This window comes from Canis aureus, chromosome 33 (genome assembly GCF_053574225.1).
Source record: "Canis aureus isolate CA01 chromosome 33, VMU_Caureus_v.1.0, whole genome shotgun sequence".
In the NCBI taxonomy this organism is placed as follows: domain Eukaryota; kingdom Metazoa; phylum Chordata; class Mammalia; order Carnivora; family Canidae; genus Canis; species Canis aureus.
The window spans coordinates 9,095,479-9,117,455 of record NC_135643.1 but is presented as its reverse complement, the minus strand read 5'-3'; the positions used below and the strand labels follow the sequence as shown (position 1 = coordinate 9,117,455).

Genomic DNA, 21,977 nt, shown 5'->3' with positions numbered 1-21,977 from the left:
TTAACAGACTGAGCCACACAGGTGTACCTGCGGAACAAGCTCTATACTGACAGTCAAGGGACTGGTCTCTAGCCCTGGTTCAGCTGCATATTGGCATGAGACTAGGCTAGCCAATTAGCATTTAGGACCCTCCATTCTGTTGCATTTAAGATCAGGGATTTGTACTTTCTGCTTCCAAATGTTGTATGATTTAATAAATCAAAAACATTGTAAAACTGGAGAATACCAGTTTAAAAAATTTCAGAGTAAAAAGATGACCATCTAAAAACATAAATGGATTATCCATTACAAGATTTCTGCTAGATTGGGACATTATATTTGATGTGAAGTTTCCCAGGGAGAATAATTTTTTGAGAAAGAACAAATTCATCAGCAAAAACAACCTTATTCCTGGAAATAAATTTAAATAGGAATTATTTCATCTCCTGCCTACAGTAGAGTGTCTGGCTAACATTGTAAAAATTTGTCATTTAATCAATTATGGCTTCATAAACGGCACAGAAATGTCACTCAAATGCAGGCTTCAGTTACAAACACTCTCCATAAAGATAGAGCAAAACATAAAGGGATACTAGGATGAGACACTATGGCTTAGAAATGCTGTTCCCTGATGACTTCACCAAAGAATAGAAAGAACTCCTTCTCAAATATCAGATGTCTTAAAAGAATTTTATGCAAAGCAGCTTTGTAGTCAGCATGAATTGTTTCCTCTAACTTCATTTGTATTGCTTCTAGGCTGTGATGTTAGCTGAGTTTCAAAACACATGCATGAGATATCAGAGAAATAGAGATAAAGTATTCATTTTGTTGTGGAAAATGGACTAGCCTGATTGGTATTTTGCCTACCTAAGACGCTAACCTGCTCTGTATGTACAGCCATAGACACCTTTCCAGTTGAGCTAATTAAACAAGGATTGGAAAACTTTCCAAACACCCACACATGTTAATTGCATAGTGCAGAGCGCCTACACATGTAAAAACGTATAGGGATCTTTTCATTTTAGGGATATAACCCTTGATCTATGAAATTTATTTTTGCCCTTTCCAACTATCATTTATATTTGGACTTTGTGTCTTTTGTCATATTAATTTATTTTTATCTTTTTTTTTAAGATGTAGTTATTTATTTATGATAGACATAGAGAGAGAAAGAGAGGCGCAGAGACACAGGAGGAGGGAGAAGCAGGCTCCATGCAGGGAGCCCGACATGGGACTGATCCCGGGTCTCCAGGATCGCGCCCTGGGCCAAAGGCAGGAGCCAAACAGCTGAGCCACCCAGGGGTCCCCTATTTTTATCTTTGTATGATGAAATAGATCATCCTTTTCCTTTATGCTCCTAGGTTTCTGTCTCATTTTCTGCCATATTTCCTATAATCTTTAATATTTTCTTTTTTTAAATTTTGATCTATTTGGAATTTATTTTAATGAATGATGTAAGGAAGGGACCTAATTTTGCTTTCTTCCAGACAGATTGCCAATAGGGACAGCATCTTGATTCCATAAACCTGGTTTGGGATTTTATTTTAATTTTTTTTTTTATGATAGTCGCACAGAGAGAGAGAGAGAGAAAGAGAGAGGCAGAGACACAGGCAGAGGGAGAAGCAGGCTCCATGCACCGGGAGCCCGACGTGGGATTCGATCCTGGGTCTCCAGGATCGCACCCTGGGCCAAAGGCAGGCGCTAAACCACTGCGCCACCCAGGGATCCCCATGGGATTTTATTTTACATATAAGTAAGGACATATGCAACTGAATGTTCTTTATTTTTTTTTTATTTGGTGTTAAGTTTTTCCCTAGGATAATTACTGGCCAAGACATCCAGGTGCTCCTTGAAACTTAGACAATAAAATTATGTCACAACCTTAAATAATGATAATTATCTTTGTGCTTATTATAATCTAAGATCCTTAAAGACAGAACCCATACCTTATCCATTCTATCTCACACCATGATTCATGGACAACTTTGCATATAATCAGGTATTCAATAATACTTATTTAAATCAACACTATGATAGTAGAACATGTATCAAATTCATCCAAGAGACTTGAGGATATTTTGTTTGGTTGGTTTGGGGTGGGTTGTTTTTTTTTTTTTTTAAGATTGCATCTATTTACTTAACAGAGAGAGAGAGCACAAGCAGGGTGGGAGCAGCAGGCAGAGGAAGAGGGAAAAGCAGACTCCCTGCTGAGCCGGGAGCCCAAAGTGGGGCCAGGACCCTGAGATCATAACCTGAGCTGAAGGCAGATGCTTAACCTACTGAGCCATCCAGGCACCCCAAGACTCAAGGGTATTTTGAAAAGAGGCTCAAGCACAACTGTCACCATTGAAAACTCATTTTGAGGGATGTGATAACATGTCTGCCAACTGCAACTAACAAGAAAATTGCCATAGCTTTAGTATGATTACAGTATTTGAAGGAAGGAGGCGACGACATAATTGATCATGATAGCAAACTAGGAGATAGCTAATTGTTACAAATACTGTTGATTATATACAGGAAAGCCCCTTCTTCCTTGATAGCAAGTCAGACTTTTGTTTGGGGCTTTATTCTTATGCAAGAAAGTTAATTCTCCCAGGTGAATTATGACTGTTGTCATAAATTATGACATGTTGCTAGTGATTGGTCCAGGCATGGACATGGGACCCAATTCTGGTTGATGAGACCTACAGGCAAATCTACTGAAGGATTTCTCAGAAAGGTTTTTTTTTGTTTTGTTTTTTTTTAAGATTTAATTTATTTAGTCACGAAAGATACAGAGAGAGGCAGAGACATAGGTGGAGGGAGAAGTAGGCTCCCCACAGGGAGCCTGTTGCAGGACTCAATCCCAGGATCCAGGGATCATGCCGTGAGCCAAAGGCAGAGGCTCCACCACTGAGCCACCCAGGTGTCCTGAAAAGTTTTTCTCTGATAATAACATGGAATGCAAGAGATGAGACCCTCTTCTCTTTCGGTAGTTGTTTTTGATCTGTCTTGCAAAAGATCTGGGGTCCTTAAGGACATTATTGTACCACTAAATCAGCCAACCCAGGAACTCCCTCTAATTCCAGACTTACTAGTACATGGAGAATTATTTTTTTTAAGATTAATTTATTTATTCATGAGAGACACAGACTGAGAGAAAAGCAGAGACACAGGCAGAGGGAGAAGCAGGCTCCCTGGGGGGAGCCTGATGTGGGACTCGATCCCGGATTCTGGGATCACAACCTGAGCAGAAGGCAGGCGCCTAACGCTGAGCCACCCAGGCATCCCTACATGGGGAATTAAACGCCTTATGTTTAAGTAGGATACTTGTAGTTGGATTTTCTTTACTTACACTTGAAAACATCGTAACTGCTACACACCAAGCAGTGAATAAAAGCACAGATTTTAGATCAAAGCCCAGCTTCCTAACCACTACTTTTTATTTTGAAATGGAAATGAACTTTTACATAGTTTCTTCTATCTTGTTTTGTTCTATGCAACTGAAACTAATCTCAATTGCGTTTGTTAATCAATGAAATAGATAATTACTGGCAGGAAAAGGATAATATGAAACACGGTATTTTTATTTAGAAAGAGTTGAAGTTTTTCTCCAATCTGTAAAATAAGGGCCAAGAACCTTTCTTTGATTACAGAATCAATGACTGGAGTTCCACATCAATATTATGGGTGACCATATAATTTACCATCAAAGTAAGAGTTTTGAGAGTGACAGAGTTACTAAAGTAATTAAAATCTTATAATTTTTTGAAATGTTTACTTATGGACTGACAAATGGTTTGATTTAAAAGCTAATCTTGGGCACCTGGGTGGCTCAGTTGGTTAAGTGCCTGCCTTCAGCTCAGGTCATGATCTAAGGGTCCCAGGATCAAGCCCCACATGGGGCTTCCTGCTTAGCCGGGAGTCTGCTTCTCTCTCTCTCTCTCTCTCTCTCTCTCTCTTTCTCCTTCTGCCCTCATTGATCATTCTTTCTTTCCCTCTCTCTCAAATAAATCAATAAAATATTTTTTAAAAACTATTCCTAATTAAAATTCCTGCTAAAAGAAGTATGCACATATATATTAAAATGAATACTTAAAAATCTTTATATTGATTACATGAACACTTTAAAATAAGCAGAATAATTAAATAGTCTCGATATGCATTCACATACACTTTAATCATATCAGTCTAATCTTGGGTCACTAGACTTCTAACTGATGTAGTTTTTCTAATATGCTTTTACTGGTTTTTGGCTATTGTTCTTATTTTCCCCCCTACAAAATTGCCCACAATCATTTTGAAAGTAGCATTTTATAGTTGATAAATTTTAAAATGTTGACACCTTCAATGAACTTTTCTGGGTAGCATAACATTTTTTAAATAAGAGAATATTCTTGCTATAGACAGTAATTTTTTTACTTAGAAATCTATAAATATTTCAACCCAATATTTTCAGAGCATTGCCTTTTCACCTACTTCAGGACACCTTTCTTCATTAAATACTTTTTATAAGACATAGCTTGTCTAGTGAGCCATCTCTGCTTACTGCATATGCATCTCACACACCAGAGAAGGGGTCACAGCAGAAGCTCCCAGTATCAAATAGAAGTCTAACCCATTCAGACTTACTTTAACACAAGAATTAATGATGCCACTTGGTTTCAGAAAAAGGGACTAAATTGGGTGTGAGATGCTGGATCTCCACCCATAAAACAAGCAGTTCCAGATAAGCCTACCTATGATGCAATGTCTATGATTGCAGTTTGAGGTTTTCTAAGCAGAATAAAAAGTTAAATATTTTAAGTATCTGAATTTATGATTTTTTCACAATTCCCAAATTGTATCTTTTTTTTAGATTTTTATTAAATTCAGGGATCCCTGGGTGGCGCAGCAGTTTGGCGCCTGCCTTTGGCCCAGGGCGCGATCCTGGAGACCCGGGATCGAATCCCACGTCGGGCTCCCGGTGCATGGAGCCTGCTTCTCCCTCTGCCTATATCTCTGCCTCTCTCTCTCTCTCTGTGACTATCATGAATAAAAAAATAAAATCTTTAAAAAAAATAAATAAAATAAATTCAATTTAGTTTACATACAGTGTACTATTAGCTTCAGGGATAACATTTAGTGATTCATCAGTTGCAAAGAATACCCAGTGCTCATCACATCATGTACCCTTCTTAATGCCCATCACCCAGTTACCCCAACCCTCCACACACCTCCCCTCCAGCAGCCCTCAGTTTGTTTCCTAGAGTTAAGAGTCTCTTATGGTTTGCTTCCCTCTTTGTTATTTTTATCAGCAGCTGAGCATCTACCTTGGACTGAGGACATGATCCCGGAGTCTGGGATCAAGTCCAGCATCAGGCTCCTCACAGGGAGCCTCTGCCTATGTCTCTGCCTCTCTCTCTCTGTGTGTCTCTCATGAATAAATAAATAAAATCTTCAAAAAAAAAAAGTTCAGTTTTCATAGGAACAACCACTATCTTATTACACTCTTGTAGATTTTCCTAATTTTAAAGCATGGAATTTAAAAACATAAGTTTAACCAGCATAAGCATGTTTGAGACCAAATGCAATTACTCTTATTAGTCACCATTGTAGAATCAGAATAGCATAACCCCCCTGGGCCATGTGGGTGGCACTGTTGGTTAAGTGTCTGACTCCTGGTTTTGCCTGAGGTCCCAATCTCAGGGTTGTGGGATTGAGCCCTGCATTGGGCTCTGCACTCAGTGTGGAGTCTGCTTAACACTCCCTTGCCCTCACCCCTCTCCCTCCATGTGAGCTCTCTCTCTATCTCTCTCTCAAATAAATAAATCTTTAAAGAGAGAGAGAGAGAATAGCATACATAACCCCTCTCCTTGCAATAGGAAATATCAAGTCAGAAATATAAATCTCTCCTTTAAGAAGAGAATTGGCTTTGAGGAAAATTATAAAGCAATTACTGGATTGCTTTTGAGGAGTAGTGAAACAAATTGCCCCGGAATATCCACTGTACCTTGTGATGTATAAAACTTCATACGTGTTAGGCTAAGACCAAAGGTTCTGATAGAGATTATGCTTTGCTATATGTTGCTGAGTCTCATACTCCTAATATTTCCTGACACTTAATACCTAAGGAGACAAAAGTCTTCAAATATGTGTATTTTATTTTAAAATACAAATCTTAGACTGCCTGAGTGACATAGTCAGTTCTCAGACTCTTGGTTTCAGGTCAGGTCTGATCTTAGGATCATGAGATGGAGCCCTGCATTGGGCTCCATGCTCAGCATGGAGTCTGCTTATGTTTCTCTCTCCCTGTCCCTCTGCTCCTCCCCACTGCACGTTCTTTCTCTCTCTAAAATAAACAAAATAAATCTTTAAAAAAAAAAAAAAGAAAAAGTAGAGGCACCTGGGTGGCTCAGTCAGTTAAGCATCTGCCTTTAGCTCAAGTCATGATCCCAAACTCTGGGATGGAGTCCTGCATTGGGCTCCCTCTCAGTGGGGAGTCTGCTTCTCCCTCTTGTGCTCTCCTTCTCTCACTCACTCTCAAATTAAGTAAATAAAATCTTTTTTTAAAAAAAAAAGAAAGAAAAAATAAATAAAATAAAACAAATTCTAAGTTCTAGTCTTATATATATTTTAAGTTTTGAAAAATTATGGAAATTGTATGCACACAACAGCATGACCAGTAAGGAAAAAAGGGAACAGAACTTTTGCTCACAACTTAAAATGAGAATAAATTTTCAGTGAAACTAGGTATTGTTTTAAATTTCTTCCTTTCTGAGCTATCCTGAGTCTTCTATTTTCCAATAATATAGAAATTCAATGTAATATCCACAAGTCCATACTGATATGAACACACTATTGAATAAATAAGAGAGAACAGACAAATCTCTCAGAAGAATTCCAAATAATTTATAGAGTTACTCTGCCTTCAAAGAAATAGAGTATAACTCCCACTACTTAAGTGTAGGCTACACATACTGACTTTTTTCAAAGAGAACAGTATAGGAAGGAGGGGGGGCAGGTAGGTAACTTTATAGGAAACCTGACAAATACTACCTTATCCATGTAATCAAGGTCAACATCAACAGTGATAAATCATGTTGTTAGTAAGTACTCTTGGTATGATGTAATAAAAATGGCACTTTACCTCCAAAAAAAAAAATCATAACCTCAGTCTAATCTTTATGTAAAACAGTTTGGAAAAGTTTCAATTTTCAATGACAACAAAGTTACCTTAATAATAATCTCCTCGAAGTTTTAAAAGACCATCCAACAGACAGATCATGATTCAGGACACACACATGTCTAATTTAGACTGTCTTTTCTGAATTATAAAGTTATTTTCTTCAGGATTGGAGCCAATTATTCTGAACAGATTCTAAACATTGTAGCAAGAGAGCGTCTCATAAGGACATGTTCCATATTAATGACAGACCACATCAAGAGGGGTGTGTGTGCTGGAGGGCAGAGATGTATTGAATAACACCTTCTACTAACTTCTAGATGGAAACGTCCTTAGAATAAATAAAATAAGAAGGGATTAATTCTAGTGAAGATCTATACTTCTATTAATCTTCTCATTCAAGCCATGTGACAAAAGATCAAGATCAAGATAGCAAGGCCTAAGACTTTTTTGAGACTCATTATAAGCCACTTGGAATTTTGCTATTGTTTTCTGCTTTTTTTCTGGGGAAAAATAGTAAAAACGAGCAGTGCTTTCACAGATAGAGGTGAAATGGTGGTGATAGTGGTATAGAAGATGCTTGCTAATGATAACAGAGAACAACAGTATAAAACCACTAATAATATAATTTAGTAAAGAACCTATCTGTCCCAACCAGTATACTAGGTGCTATGCATTTAGCATCTCATATAATACAACAATTTATGAATAAAACACTATTCCCAACTTAATTATGAAAAAAAATAATAAACTGCAAGGTAATTGTTAAAAGCCAGACTAAACATAAGTGACTTCAATGTCTGGGCCTTCTCCACTATATGGTACTGCCTCTGAAGAATATGAATTTATTTCTGGTATATCAGTAATTCATGTGTGAATGATTAGCATACCTGCATTAAAATGCATTGACTAGTTTTTGGAAAAAGATTGGAGAAATGTATTCTTTTTATGTGAGCCAGGTGGCCTCAATGCTAACTCTTGGATAACAACTAAAAATACAATTGTTAACCCACTCTCACTTCCTCATTTTTTTTTTAATCTGGAAGTCATGGAAGAAAAGTGAACTGAAATTTCAGAGACAGAATCTTCTCATATCAGCTCTATTGCCATAGCCAGACAAGAACATTGATGATCAAGATCTTTGCCTTTGATCCCCAACCCTGGGGATGTCCTTAAGAACACTGACAGGCTTATGTAAGATACTTTCACTTGAGACTTCATGGTTATCAAGGAACAGACATGGTCAGAAATAATTAGACCTAGGACAGTAGTCACTGCAGTAAGCATGATGAGCTTTTCACTATTTCAGAGGCAAGTAGGAGAGCTAAAGTAGAGGGTACTAGAATCAGTGATTGAGTACAAGTTCTGCCTGGACTGAGTGATATGAAATGAGGGGTCAGCCTGAGAAAAAAGAATCACCAACTAGAAAGAAACTTGAAAAAAAATTACACAAACACATGTAGAGAAAATCCCAAGTTACCTGATGCTCATGGGGAACTGGGCTAAGAGATACAATAGCTAGAAACTTTGAGTGTCATATATCATCAATTAAATTTGTGCAAGAGAAATACTTTCTATTTCTCAGTGTTCTGTTTTTCAAATATGTCGCACACACTGCAATTGGTATTCTTCTTATCCTTACAAAAATAGGTAAATAACTTAAAAAGAAGCTCTTCAGACTGCTTCAAATTACAGGCATCGAGAAATTCCCTTATTGAACATTGCATCTTTGGACAAGATATGTGGCAGCCTTTGTAATTTCATGGAATTCATGAAGAGGCTCTAAAATGTAAACTGTGCTTTGGTTGTCATAGCAAATTTGAATTCAACGCTAGTGTATTATATCCAGGGGTAGCATGACAGTCACCATCCTAAGACCTTGTTGTGAACAATTCCAAGAACAAGAAACTGCAGCTTTGTTTTCATGTTAACAGAAGGGAATTAAAAAGCACCAACTGTAAAGATTCTGTCCTGATAATACGTGGAATATTTATGAAAGCCGTTCTAAAAATAAAAGAGTATCAAAACAAACAAAAATGAATAACTTATGTGAGATTGCCCATCCCCAGCCTAAGAAACTTTTGAGAGAAAATTGTGCTTATGTGTCATATCTTTATATTAATTTTCTAAAAATAACTGAGGATGCTGAGAGATTATATTGAGTAGCACCACTGACTTTAATAATTATAGTAATAATAGAAAACATTTATTGTCCTTAACACATATAGGTTAAGTCAGTTGTTTAAGATCTTACAGCTGTCAACTGACAGAATCAGGATCCAACACCACATAGTTAGGTTCCGGAATTTGGGGTCTTAATAAATACTGTGTTGGTTCTAGAAGAATGGGACTAACTCTGAATGTCAGGAAATGAAAAGTGTTCTAGGACTTCCTCTCAGGTATTCTGTGGCTGGATTCCTATTTTTTTGTAAGAAAACACTACTGATTTTTTTAAACTAATCTCTAGGCCCAACATGGGCTTGAACTCATGACCCCAAGATCAAGAGCCACATGCTCTTACTGAATGAGCCACGCAGGCATCCCAAGGAAATCCTACTGATTTTAAATGTGGAGCTGTCAAATATCCCCTGAAATATTCAGACTGATTCTAAGGATCTCATGGGGAAGGACAAGGGTGAAGAAAAGAGTCACTCTTTGGGAGAACAAGCATTATCTACTGGACTTTTTAGCCTAACTTTTGGTACCTCATGATAAGGTAGAAGCAAATTAATATAAGGTAGATATTATCAAAACAGATTCATGGGATTTGAATAGCTTGCAGCCTAATCTGGTCCAATAGTATAGTATCTGAGGCTAAATTCTATTCAGCCCCTATTTCAAGCACACCTGAGAGGTCCATTCTGTATTTTCTTTGGCAATACACAAGGTTAAGTATGTCAGAATTGACAAAATCACACAGTAGACTAACATGCGATCCAAAAAATAAAAAAAATAACATAAGATCCACAAGATGAATGTCTTGGGCAAAGAATGTTTGATATCTTGCCTGATATCCCTTCATATGCTGACATCCCCCTGGAATTTTCCCCTGAGGTGGATGATGGCTAATAAATCTGAACAGAAGGCAGGAAACAAAATACCTGCTGGCCAAGGCACAATTATTCAAATGCTTCACCTTCTCTTCCCTTCTCAAATTTGGATACCAAGCATTTCTATCTCATCTTCAACCAGATGAATTCTAAAGACTCAGAATGATGACATTCTTTTTTTTTTTTTTTAGATTTTATTTATTTATTCATGAGAGACACAGAGAAAGAGACAGAGGCATAGGCAGAGGGAGAAGCAGGCTCCCCGTGGGGAACCCAATGCAGGACTTGATCCTAAGACCCTGGGATCATGACCTGAGCCAAAAGCAGATGCTCAACCACAGAGTCATCCAGGTGCCCTGATGATGACATTCTGAACCTTTGTGGGAAGAAAGCAGCGATGACATACAAGAGAAAAATCCTCTTTATTTTTTGATAAATGTAATTACATATGATAAATCATTTTCAAAGCTGTACCTGTTACAATATTTCTCATTTGAAAATTAAGTATGTGTGGAAGAGAAGTTAAGATGTCAAAGAAGTAGGGGGACCCTGGGTTTTCCTAGTCTCTAGAACACAGTGGTATTGAGGTCAGATCAATTGGAACATCCAGGAAATTGATCTGAGGGTTGGAAGTAGGATCTCTAAGGTTGGAGGGAGATGGCTTTTCAGGTGCAAGGTGTGTGGAAGTGAATTGGGGGAGAGAAATGCTGCCTTGCCTTGGAAGGGAGGGAAGCCTTCCTATGGGGAGAGAAAAGGAAGAGAGGAAGAAAGGGGTTGAGAGAGTGTGGCATCAGGTCACACGAGAAGAAAACCTCTCTGACCACAAACTGGAGAGTCAGTAGGGGCTACAACTAAGTGGCACAGGTTTTTTGCTAACGATGAGTGGAACTCGAGCTCTGAGGTTTTGGCAGTGTGCAACTTTCACGGGAGTGCACCTGCAGCATGTGCTCCTGGAGATAAGGAAGGGCTCTGGTCCAGGAACACACACAAAGTGGTGTAGGGATCCCCTGTATCACAACGGGAAACTTCATTCCCTTTCCTCTAGAACACTTGAAAGGGGGTCAATACCCTCTTCAAGGACAATAGACCCTGCAGGCACCAACAAACAGCTTTTCATCCACAGGGGACAAAGGTGCATGCTGAGGGTGGATAACAGTGGTCACTGCTTTTCAAGGTGACATACCATAGATTCCACACACCTCACAGGCAGGGCACTGACAAAGGGCACACTAATCAAAGTGCAGGGAGGCTCTAATCTGGAGGAGGGAGTGGATCTGAGTGGTGCTGGCTTCTTTAAGATTTGAAGTTTTGAATCTCAGCCCTGTGCCAAAGATAAAACGTGAGAAAGCTAGGTGTCTGGAGTGCTGAAGGCCCTTGCTTCTCTATGAGGTCTTCCTGAACAGCGAGGGGGTGTGAGATCCCTTGACCCGGACAAGAGAGTGGGGTGTCACCATTTTATCCTTGCTACTAACATGGTGGGACATCAGAGAGCCACACAGCAGCCCCCAGTGGAGATGGGAGCTGCTTATGTCAAACCCCCAAACCCCAACCCCGTAGCCCATGCTTGACAAGTGCTTTTTTTTTACTGGGGCAGGATTGACTCAGAGTCAGCCCAGGGGGCTTCTCCCCAGGAAAAACAACACAGGCAGCCCGTCCTAGGCACCAAGTCTACTGATCTTACAGTGCTTCAGAATGCCCCCTCAGTTCTGCTGGAAATAGAACCAGGCGGTATTTTCTCCTTTTTCTTCTTCTTCTCCTCCTCCTCCTCCTTCTTCGTCTTCTTCTTTCCTCCCTTTGGAATTAGGCTTATAGTTTATATTCCTTTGTTTTTGGCTTGTTTGGGTTTTTTTCATTTCCTCCCCCCCCCTTTTTTGGGGGGGATCAGTCTTTTCTTTCTCTTTTTTTTTCCTTTCTTTTTCTTTGGAATCAGACTTATAGTTTTCTTGATTGTCTGGGTGTTGGGTTGGTTTTTTTTTTTTTTTTTTTCCTATTCATTTTCCTTTTCCCCTTTTTTTATGGAGAAGGCTTTTTTTTCTCTCTCTCTTTTAAAAAACCTTTTCCTTTCTTTCCCTTTTTTCCAGGCTTTTTTCAACACACAAATCAAACCATTACTAGATAAAGGTCCAAGTGCTCCCCACTGAAAGTGAGGAAGAACTCTGCAGAGGACAGATAAGTGTGAAAGAGCACTAAAACCCAACAGCAGAGTGTACACAGTATCCACGAGAATACAGAAAGTAGCACCAGGCCCTGCACAATGTATGACTTCTTTTGAATATAGCATTTTGCTGTGGTGCAGGAAACATAATAAGCTTTCATAACATGTAAAAGACAGAAACTTACCCAAAATGACAAGACAGAGAATTCTCCCCAAAAGAAAGGTCAGGAGGAGATCAAGACCAGGGACTTGCTAAAAACAGAAATAAGCAATATATCTGAACAAGAGTTTAGAGTTTATATACAGTCATAAGACGACTAGCTGGACTTGAAAAAAGCATAGAAGACACCAGAGAATCCTTTGCTGCAGAGACAAAAGACCTAAAAACTACTGAGGCTGAAAAAAAAAAACTGTTATAACTGTAATGCAAAATAAACTGGATATAATCACAATGAGGCCTGAAGAAGCAGAAGAGAGAACATGTGAAATAGAAGATAAAATTATGGGAAAAAATGAAGCTGAAAAGAGGGAAAGAAAACTATTAGATCATGAAGGTAGACTTAGGGAACCCAGCGATTCCATAAAGCGAAATAATATCCATATCATAGGAGCCAGAAGGAGAAGACAGAGAAAGGGGCAGAAAAGGGTTTATCTGAACAAATCACAGCTGAGAACTTCCCTCATCTGGAGAAGGAAACAGGCATTCAAGTCCAAGAGGCCAGAGAACTACCCATAAAATCAACAAAAACAGAGCAACACCAGGACATATCAGAGTAAAACTTGCAAAATACAAAGGTAAAGATAATTCTGAAAGCAGCTAGGGGGGAAGGTCCTTAACCTATAAGGGTAGACACATAAGGTTAGCAACACACCTAGCCATAGAGACCCGGTAGGCCAGGGAAGAGGGGTAACTGGAGGATGGACATTCAGGAGGGCACGCGATGTAATGAGCACTGGGCGTCATGTGCAACTGATGAATCACTGAATCCTACCCCTAAAACTAATAATACACTATATGTTAACTAACTTGAATTTAAATAAAATCTAAAAAATAAAATGTGTGTGTATATACATATATATATATACATATGAGAGAATTTTTTCCCTTTGAGAAGTTAGTTTAAGGTATAGTTTCAGTTTATATGAGGTATAGATCTACTAATCTATGCAGTTCTTGAAGAAACAAGTGAAGAGATTGTCAACACTCAAAAGGTTCCATATCACACCTTTGTGACATTCTTTAACACACTTTATCTGAGTTAGGTAACTCAGAGCCCTCAAGAATCATTCCTTTGCCAGCTAATTCTCTATCCTTCTGCTTTCACAATAATTTCTTTAAAAGTAGCCAATCAGGGACACCTGGGTAGCTTAGTGGTTGAGCGTCTGCCTTTGGCTCAGGGCATGATCCTGGGGTCCTGGGATCGAGTTTTCCAACAGGCTTCCTGCAGGGAGCCTGCTTCTCCCTCTGCCTATGTCTCTGCCTCTCTCTGTGTGCCTCTCATGAATTAAAAAAAAAAAAAAAAAGTAGCCAATCAAGGTTTGGACCTGCGCTCCCCCCGCCCCCGCTTTTTTTTAAGATTATTTATTTATTTATTCATGAGAGGCAGAGAGACAAGCAGGCTCCATGCAGGGAGCCTGACATGGGACTCGATCCTGGGTCTCCAGGATCATGCCCTGGGCTGAAGTTGGCGCCAAACCGCTGAGCCACCTGGGTTGCCCCTACCCTCCCTTTTAAAATCCCTTTTAAAAATAGAAGTATCCAAACACTGCAAAAGTAAAACCTAAAAGCTGTGTTCTTTTTGTGGAGAAAAACATCACAATGGAGAGAGAAAGAAATCCTCTTTGTCCTTTTAAAGGACCTATATTCCTCACTGGCCCCTAACAGGAAATCCTCTCTGATAGAAAAGACATCTGTCGTGCTGTACTGAAAGACACAGCAGAAGTAAAAGGGCCAGTGCAGAGGACAGGAGTACAGACAGGCTCCTGGCCTTGCAGGCTAAGGGAGCCAAAGAGTTGTCAAAAGCAAGATTTTTAGATCAAACAAAGAAACCAATCCAAATTGAAATCTCGTATTATGAATTTAGTTCAGGACCAGTCATTCTTCTTTTCTCTGATAATATTGCTAATAAACCATGTTTTCTCCACCTTTTATTTCAGCTCATCTTCTGGACACTCAGTGAAATTTAATTTTGTTTGATTTGGCTCATCATCCTCTCCTGCCTTCATTCTTTGGCATACTGTCTGTCATCAAAATGCACAGCCTCCCCCATCCCGTCCCCACAGCTCTGGACCATCCATAGGTGTTCTGGCAGGGTGCAACTTATTTATGCTCTGGGACTGAGTTCCTTGGAGCACCACAAACAAAATGCAGGTATCATAAAAATAAAACCTTACGAAGTGTGACTGTAAGTTAATGCTTAAGTATTGGCCATGTAATTAGAATATCTGCACAGCCTCTCAAGATTTGTGCTTTAGTTTGTTATTACTTTTTTACACACACACACACCCAGCTTTAGTAGGGAGTAAATGACAAATAACTTTGCATGAGTTTAAGGTATGTGATGTGATGATTTGATGTATGTGTATATTGTGAAATCATTGCCATCATAAGGCTAGTGAATACAAGATCTGCGCTTTTGAATGCATTTATTCTGTCAGATTTGCTTTTAAAGTTATTCAGATTAACATATATACACCTCATTTACTGATATGCCAGTCAATCACTGTCATCATTAAGAGACGATGTACTCAGTACTGTATATAGTAACTGTGAAGTCTAACCATGTAAGTAAAAAACTGATAAATAACAAACAAGATCTTGTTAGAGCTCAGCCTCAGTGGTAAGAAAGGCTGTTAACATTTGGATTCAACTCAAGAGGTGAAATCAGACCACTTGTCACGAGCGTGCAGCCATCAGGCATGAGACATTGCACATTTAACGAGGAGACAGGCTTGGGGGACAGCGCTTACGGAGGACTTAAGAGAAGGTCATTACAAGACGGTCTCAGTTACAGAGATGAAAGCAGCAGTGTAAACTCAGGCAGGAATCAGAGCTGAAGGCTGAGCAGGTCATCAAAGGGACAAGGAGACAGAATGCAGGAGGCATCCTGAGTTCCTGTGATATAAACAACCAGCTGTTAGGGAAATTAATACATCAGAACTAATTAAGGAACACAGCGGAGCATTTTTAGGTGGCTAGCTCTTTAGTATCCCACATGTTCCAATAATTTACCTGAATGGGAAGACCTGACCTCACAATGGATACGACCATATAAGAGCCTTCCATGGATAGGGAATTCTGGAGGCCCTAAGAGTCTCGGTGTGTGCCCGCTGAAGTTAAGCAGCAAGTCTACCTGGTACAAACATACCCACTAAGGTCACACCTTCAGCTAAGTAATTTCTGACACATATGATTTTAAATTAAAAGAAAAAAAAAAGGGAAAAAAACAATCAGGTGACATTGATTGTAATAATATTTTTATATAACTATATATCCAAAAAGCATCACTTAAACACACAATCAATATTAAAAATTAGATATTTTGCCTTTATTTCATGCTAAGTCTTAAAATCCTAGGTGCATTTACATTTATGGCCTGTATCATTTGGACTAGCCACATTGCAATGCTTAATAGCTACATGTGTTGGTAGCTACCACACTGGACAGTGCAGAGCTGAACTATGACTCAAATATGTCCAAGATAGTCTTCAAATGATATGTTTAAAAAAAAAAAAAACAAAAATGGGGGCACCTGTGTGTCTCAGTAGTTGAGTGTCTGCCTTTGGCTCAGGTCATAATCCCAGGGTCCTGGGAATGAGACCCACATAGGCTCCCAGAAGGAGCCTGCTTCTCCCTCTGCCTACGTCTCTGCCTCTCTCTGTGTGTTTTTCATGAATAAATAAATATAATCTTGAAAAATAATGGCAACTATCACTAGGAAATCACCTTACAATCTAATGAATGTTTTCATATTTTATCTGCTAAAATCCAAAACAATAACCTATGCGGTTGTATGACACTTACTATTATCTCTAGCTGACAAATTAGAGAATAATTTTAGATCTTTATAAGATCACAACCCTAGTAATAAACTTGAACCCAAGTCTTCTTCTATCCAGAAATTAGGTACCTCAGGGAGATTAAATGAATTGCCAAAGGCTAGCCAGCATGTTAGTTACAGAACATGAATTAAAATCTGAGCCGTTTACTCCCAAACCAATGCTCTCACCACTGCAACAACACTGCAGATGCCCTCGGACTTATCTATACAATTCTCAAGACTCCTTTTCCCTACGTTGATCTGAAAGTCAATGCTAATCACATTACTATTGGGTGGCCCAATGGGTTAAGCACTTGCTTTCTGCTCAGGTCATGATCCCAGAATCCCGGGATCCAGCTCATAGGGCTCCCTGCTCAACAGGGAGTCTGTTTTATCCCTCTCCCTCTACCTATCTCCCTGCTCTCTTTCCCCCTTCCCCATAAATAAATAAATCTTAAAAAAACACATATACAGAAAGATAGGTATACATACTTTGATTAAGCAAATAATTTCCTTTAATAAAAGATTAAATTGAGGGGCACGTGGGTGGCTCAATCAGTTAAGCCTCTGCCTTTGAGTTAAAAAAAAAAAAAAAAAGCCTCTGCCTTTGTCTTGGGTCACGATCCCAGGGTCCTAGGATCAAGCCCCACATCAGGCTCCCTACTCAGTGGGAAGCCTGCTTCTCCTTTTCTCTCTGCCTGCTGCTCTCCCTCTACTTGTGCTCTCTCTCTCTGTCCAATAAATAAAATCTTAAAAAAAAGTTAAATTGATTATTAATTCTGTGTATTTTAGTGATATAATGGGAGTTCCTATATTTATGTTGAACAAATTAGTTTTCCAGATGTAAAGGTCACTCATTTCAATAGTTGGATTTTCTGACTTTTCCCAAATATCAGAGCAATGCATGTGAAAATAAGAAATAATAAATTGTAATGTTACAATTACAATATATCACAGGAAAAGCAAGAAAGAATTCTCTTGGGAAAGTCAATAAATAGGCACCTTAATTAAATATTACGGTTGTATTACCATGTAGGCAATTTTTTTAAATTTGGAAATGGGAAAAAATCTCTAAAGACAGTTTATTTTCTAAAGATGATTTTACTCAACAAGTACCAAATAATTAAATTTACAATGATATATGCTCATCCAAACATTCTTAAATGTGGAGAAGGCCACCATCTGCTCTCCACAGCGTTTGGAATAAGAAGGCTATTTAGTAATCATAAGGACCAAGGGCTTCCAGCCATATGCTGCCAGGATCCCCTGTTGTTGAGAGGCAGGCTGATGACTCTAGAACTGACTCCTCCATGAGTCACGAAAGACCTGATATGATTAATAAAATCAATAGTTTGGGAGGATGCTCACATTGTTACACATACATTCACTGAGTCTTTCAATAAACAGACCTCTAAAGGAAATTTTTTTAAAACATATATCAATAATTAGTACTGAGGATATTATTCTCTTAGAGCATTAAGTCAAGCATGTTTTTATAAGCCAAGGTTTTTTTAAAGATTTATTTATTTTATTTGATAGAGAGTAGGGGAAAGGGGCAGAAAGTCTTAAGCAGACTCTATGCGGAGTGCAGAGCCCCACTTGGGACTTGATCTCAGAATCCTGAGATCACAACCTGAGCCAAAACCAAGAGTCAGAGGCTTACCCAACTGCTCCACCCAGGCGCCCTTTTCCTAGGCAAAGTTTATTACAGCTCAGGCAATATCCAATTTCATAAAGCCATTGGCCACATATTATGTGAAACGAACTGGAGTAGATTCCTTATGCAGATGTTATACAGGACTAAATTTAAATTAAAATCATAGCCCTTAGGAATTTAGAGTATAATTGAGAATTGAATGCATGATAAGCAGTAATACACACCACTTTTTTTTATCCTGAAAATATTCTGTCACATTTTAATCAGCTAAAAGCATTATGCCTTTTTCTTCCCCCACCTGATTGATAGCTTAACTGAGTGCAGAATCCCAGACTGGAAATAATTTCAACCAGAATTTTGAATATGTCATTCCATTATCTTCTGGTACTCAGGATTGCTCATGAGAAAACGTGTACAGTTTTGAACACTGGTCAGTTTTCTTCTTCCTTGGAAGCTTTTGGGAGTTTCTCTTTGTCAATTTTCTGGAATTTCATGATGATGTGCCACAGTGTGGATCCTTTTCTCATCCTTTGTTCTGTGCTCCCTCAGCGGGTCCTATCAGTCTGTCAATTCATACCTTTCAGATATGGTATGTTTTCCTGATAATTCTCCCCACCTTTTATTCACTTCTGTTTTCTCTGTTCTCTTTATTTATTCCATTATCTCAATAGAGGATCTCTTGAACTTCTTTTCTAATTCTCTTATAATTTCTCAGCTTTTTCATCTCTTTGTTTTACTCATAAAGTTTCCTCAAATATATCTTTTAACGATTCTATTAAATGTTTAATTTCTGGTCCTAAATTTTTCATTTCCAAGAAATTTACTTTGTTTACTCACTGTGATCCAATAGTTCTTATTTCAAAGAATTATAGCTTATTTGGTGGCCTTTTTTGTTTCATTTATAAAATATGTTTTCTCATCTACTTAGGGATATTAATTACAGTTTTCATTATTTTACTTTGTTCTTTGCATTTTTCATCTACTCTAATGTTCTTTATTTCTACAGATTTGGTTTGGCTTTCAAAAGAATCTGGCTCAAAGATCTATGGATCCTTGATTGCCGACTTTAAGAATGAGGCACTGAAAAACTGAGTAGATGCTGTACGTGTAGATGGGACTTGACTGCTTCACTGATGTGGATCTGATGGTGTCATCCCACTGGACCCCTAATTGTCCACATCTGTAGACATTTACTTTTAGATGTAAATTTCAAGAGATGAATCCTCCAGTTCTTACCTAAGAGTCTGTCAGTATCATGAGCACTCACTTAGGAAATGAGGAAAAGGGGATTCCATGGCACAATATGAAATTTTAATTTAATATCTTTGTTTTCTACATGCTTCTCCTGCTTTCAGTTGTGCTCTAGTCCAGAGTCTTCTTGGTTTAACTTCTCTGGAAATTAGACCTCTAGTCTTCTATGAGCATGCAGAAGGCACTCAGCAAACAGTGGAAGGGGATCAGAAGACCTACACTGCTTTTATACAGACATTTGACCAATCCTTATATTTTTGGCACAACTTGTACCACCTCCCTCTTTTCAGAGGTACCTGTAATTCCTAAGCCTAGTTTTCCAGAGCTCTAAAGCAGACTTGGGTGACCTCTGTGTTTCTCTCACTGCTAGCTTGAGTTTCAGATTCCTCACCCTAAGTTACTCTTACTATGTATATATAAATTATATATTTATAATATATTATATATAATAAAGATGGCCTTAATGTTCTTGGCCCATTTGTTCTATTAAAACTACTAAAATAGGGCAGAAATAGAGCTGCACCAGTCGTCAGACCCAGGCCCTAACAGAGGGGCTGCATCCATATCCTACCTCTTGGACATTCACCGCAGGTGCCCTGAGCTCCTGAGTAAACAATCCAACCACCCTGCAGAAGAAGTAATATGGTAAGACCCTGACTGAGACTTCATAGAGAGAGAAAGAGATCCAGGTGAACTTAGACTCTAGCTCCCTACTCAGATGCATGAGTAAAGCCATCCTGGATACTCCAAATCAGTATTTTTGGATACTGCCAAAAAAATAGTCCCCAGGGTTCATAGTCAATGCCACTCAAAATGGAAGAATCGCCCAATTGAACCCTGTCCAAATTTTTGACCATAAAAATTGTAGAGTAGAGGGGCACCTGGGTGGCTTAGTCAGCTAAGTGTCTGCCTTCAGCTCAGGTCATGATCCTGGGGTCCTGAAATGGAGCCTTGCTCCATGGGGGGGCCTGCTTCTCCCTCTCCCTCTGCCTCTGCCTGACGTTCCCCCTGCTTGTGCTGGCACTCTCTCTCTCTGTCTCTCTCTCTGTCTCTCTCTCAGTCAAATAGATAAAATATTTTTTTAATTGTAGGTATGATAAAATATTTGTTTTAATCCATTAACTTTTAAGATAGTTAATTATGTAGCCATAGATTACCAGAACAATCTGTTTTTCCCTTCCAAATTGTGTGGTATTTTTCTCTTCTCCTAGTGTTTTTGTCCTTGAGGCTTATGACTTTTTTTTTTTATCTCTATGTTGTCATTTGAGAGAGCTTTCAGTGGCAGTGATAGAGAATGCATATACTGTCCACCATGCTTAATGAGAAGTCCCCTCATTTATTCTTTAATTTCTTTTATATTCTTAAGTATGATTTATTTTTTAATATATTTCATTGTCAGGTTTCTGTTAGATTTTCAAAACACAAGTGGAAAATTCTCATGGCATAATCTATCTCTTTCATTAATTATACCTCCACAAACCAAAGTCATTCTGATAAAACAATTACATTCCCTCTGCTCTACCAACACATTTATGATATAAAGATTGAGCCATATTTCTAACAAAATTTAGCATTCATTATTTTTGCCGGAAAAGCCAATGACAGATAACAGCAATGGATTTAATGCCACATGTCAACTCATTTTATAGAACTAAAGAGACTGTCCTTTTTTAAAATCTAGTTAAGGAAGTGTCTAACCTCATCTTTTAGTCCTATTCCTGACAAGATCCACAAGGACTTGGTAAGAACTGGATCAAATTAATGCTTTCTGGCAATGCATTAGCAGCCAGCAAGTTCACTCATTAGTGTGTGAAATAAACCCAGCATTTCAGAAAGATAGAGGTGCCATTTGAGAAGAGAACATATTAGTGCTTCATCCCAATCTCTCCTACACTGTAGCCTAAGTTGTAGCACATGATCTTCTTCAGAAATATGGCATTAAGTAGGAGTATAACCAATAAGAGGTGCTCTGATATTTCCTGAGAAGTCAGCATTCTACTGACGTATGGCTAAACAGCCATTACAGTGATTTAAGGATTTATATGAATTGGTGACTCCTGCTACTATAAGCCTGATTATAACAGAGAATTAAGGAGTGGGGGAAGAAGAAGGAAGGATAACCCTAGATATGTCTGTATTTCAAAGTGAGTCCTCAATCGACATTAGTTTCCTGACACTTTCTTTTGTCCCCCTGTGGAACTATCCGATGAACACAGTATATGGAGCCAATTCAAGAGAAGGGGAAAAAACAGGGATTCTGGAGAATGGGCTGTACAGTGTGTGCTGTAGTCAGGTACTTCTCAGGCTAATGTGCATACAAATCAATGAGTACATTGTTAAAATGCAGATTCCAATTCAGTAGGTCTCAATAGCACTGAAATTCTGCATTACTAATAAGATCCAAAATTATGCCAAGGCTTCTGGTCCACAGAACACACTTTGAGAAGACTATAATCAGATGTTTACATATCTCTCTTCTGTCATTACATTTCAAACCTTATCCTCATCAACAAAATTCAGAAAAGATTTTACCAAAGGTGTAGGGCAAAAGAGTACAGCATAGCAACTTAAAAATCAGGCATGTATGTATCCCTAAATACCTCATTGTTTTAATGGGGTTTTTTTGAGCTTTATACAAAAATGTTATCAACTATAATCTTCTGACACCTGCTTCTTTTCATCATGTTTCTAAAATTTA

General features: G+C 38.5%; 1 long non-coding RNA gene across 1 annotated transcript in view; it reads right to left on the bottom strand.

The window, feature by feature from the left end:
* Nucleotides 1-15,048: 15,048 nt before the first annotated feature.
* Nucleotides 15,049-21,977, bottom strand: part of LOC144304269 (uncharacterized) — a 64,243-nt gene continuing 57,314 nt past the window's right edge. The window contains exon 4 of the long non-coding RNA XR_013371193.1: nt 15,049-15,446. This is a non-coding gene — a long non-coding RNA (uncharacterized LOC144304269). The remainder of the gene's footprint in view (nt 15,447-21,977) is intronic.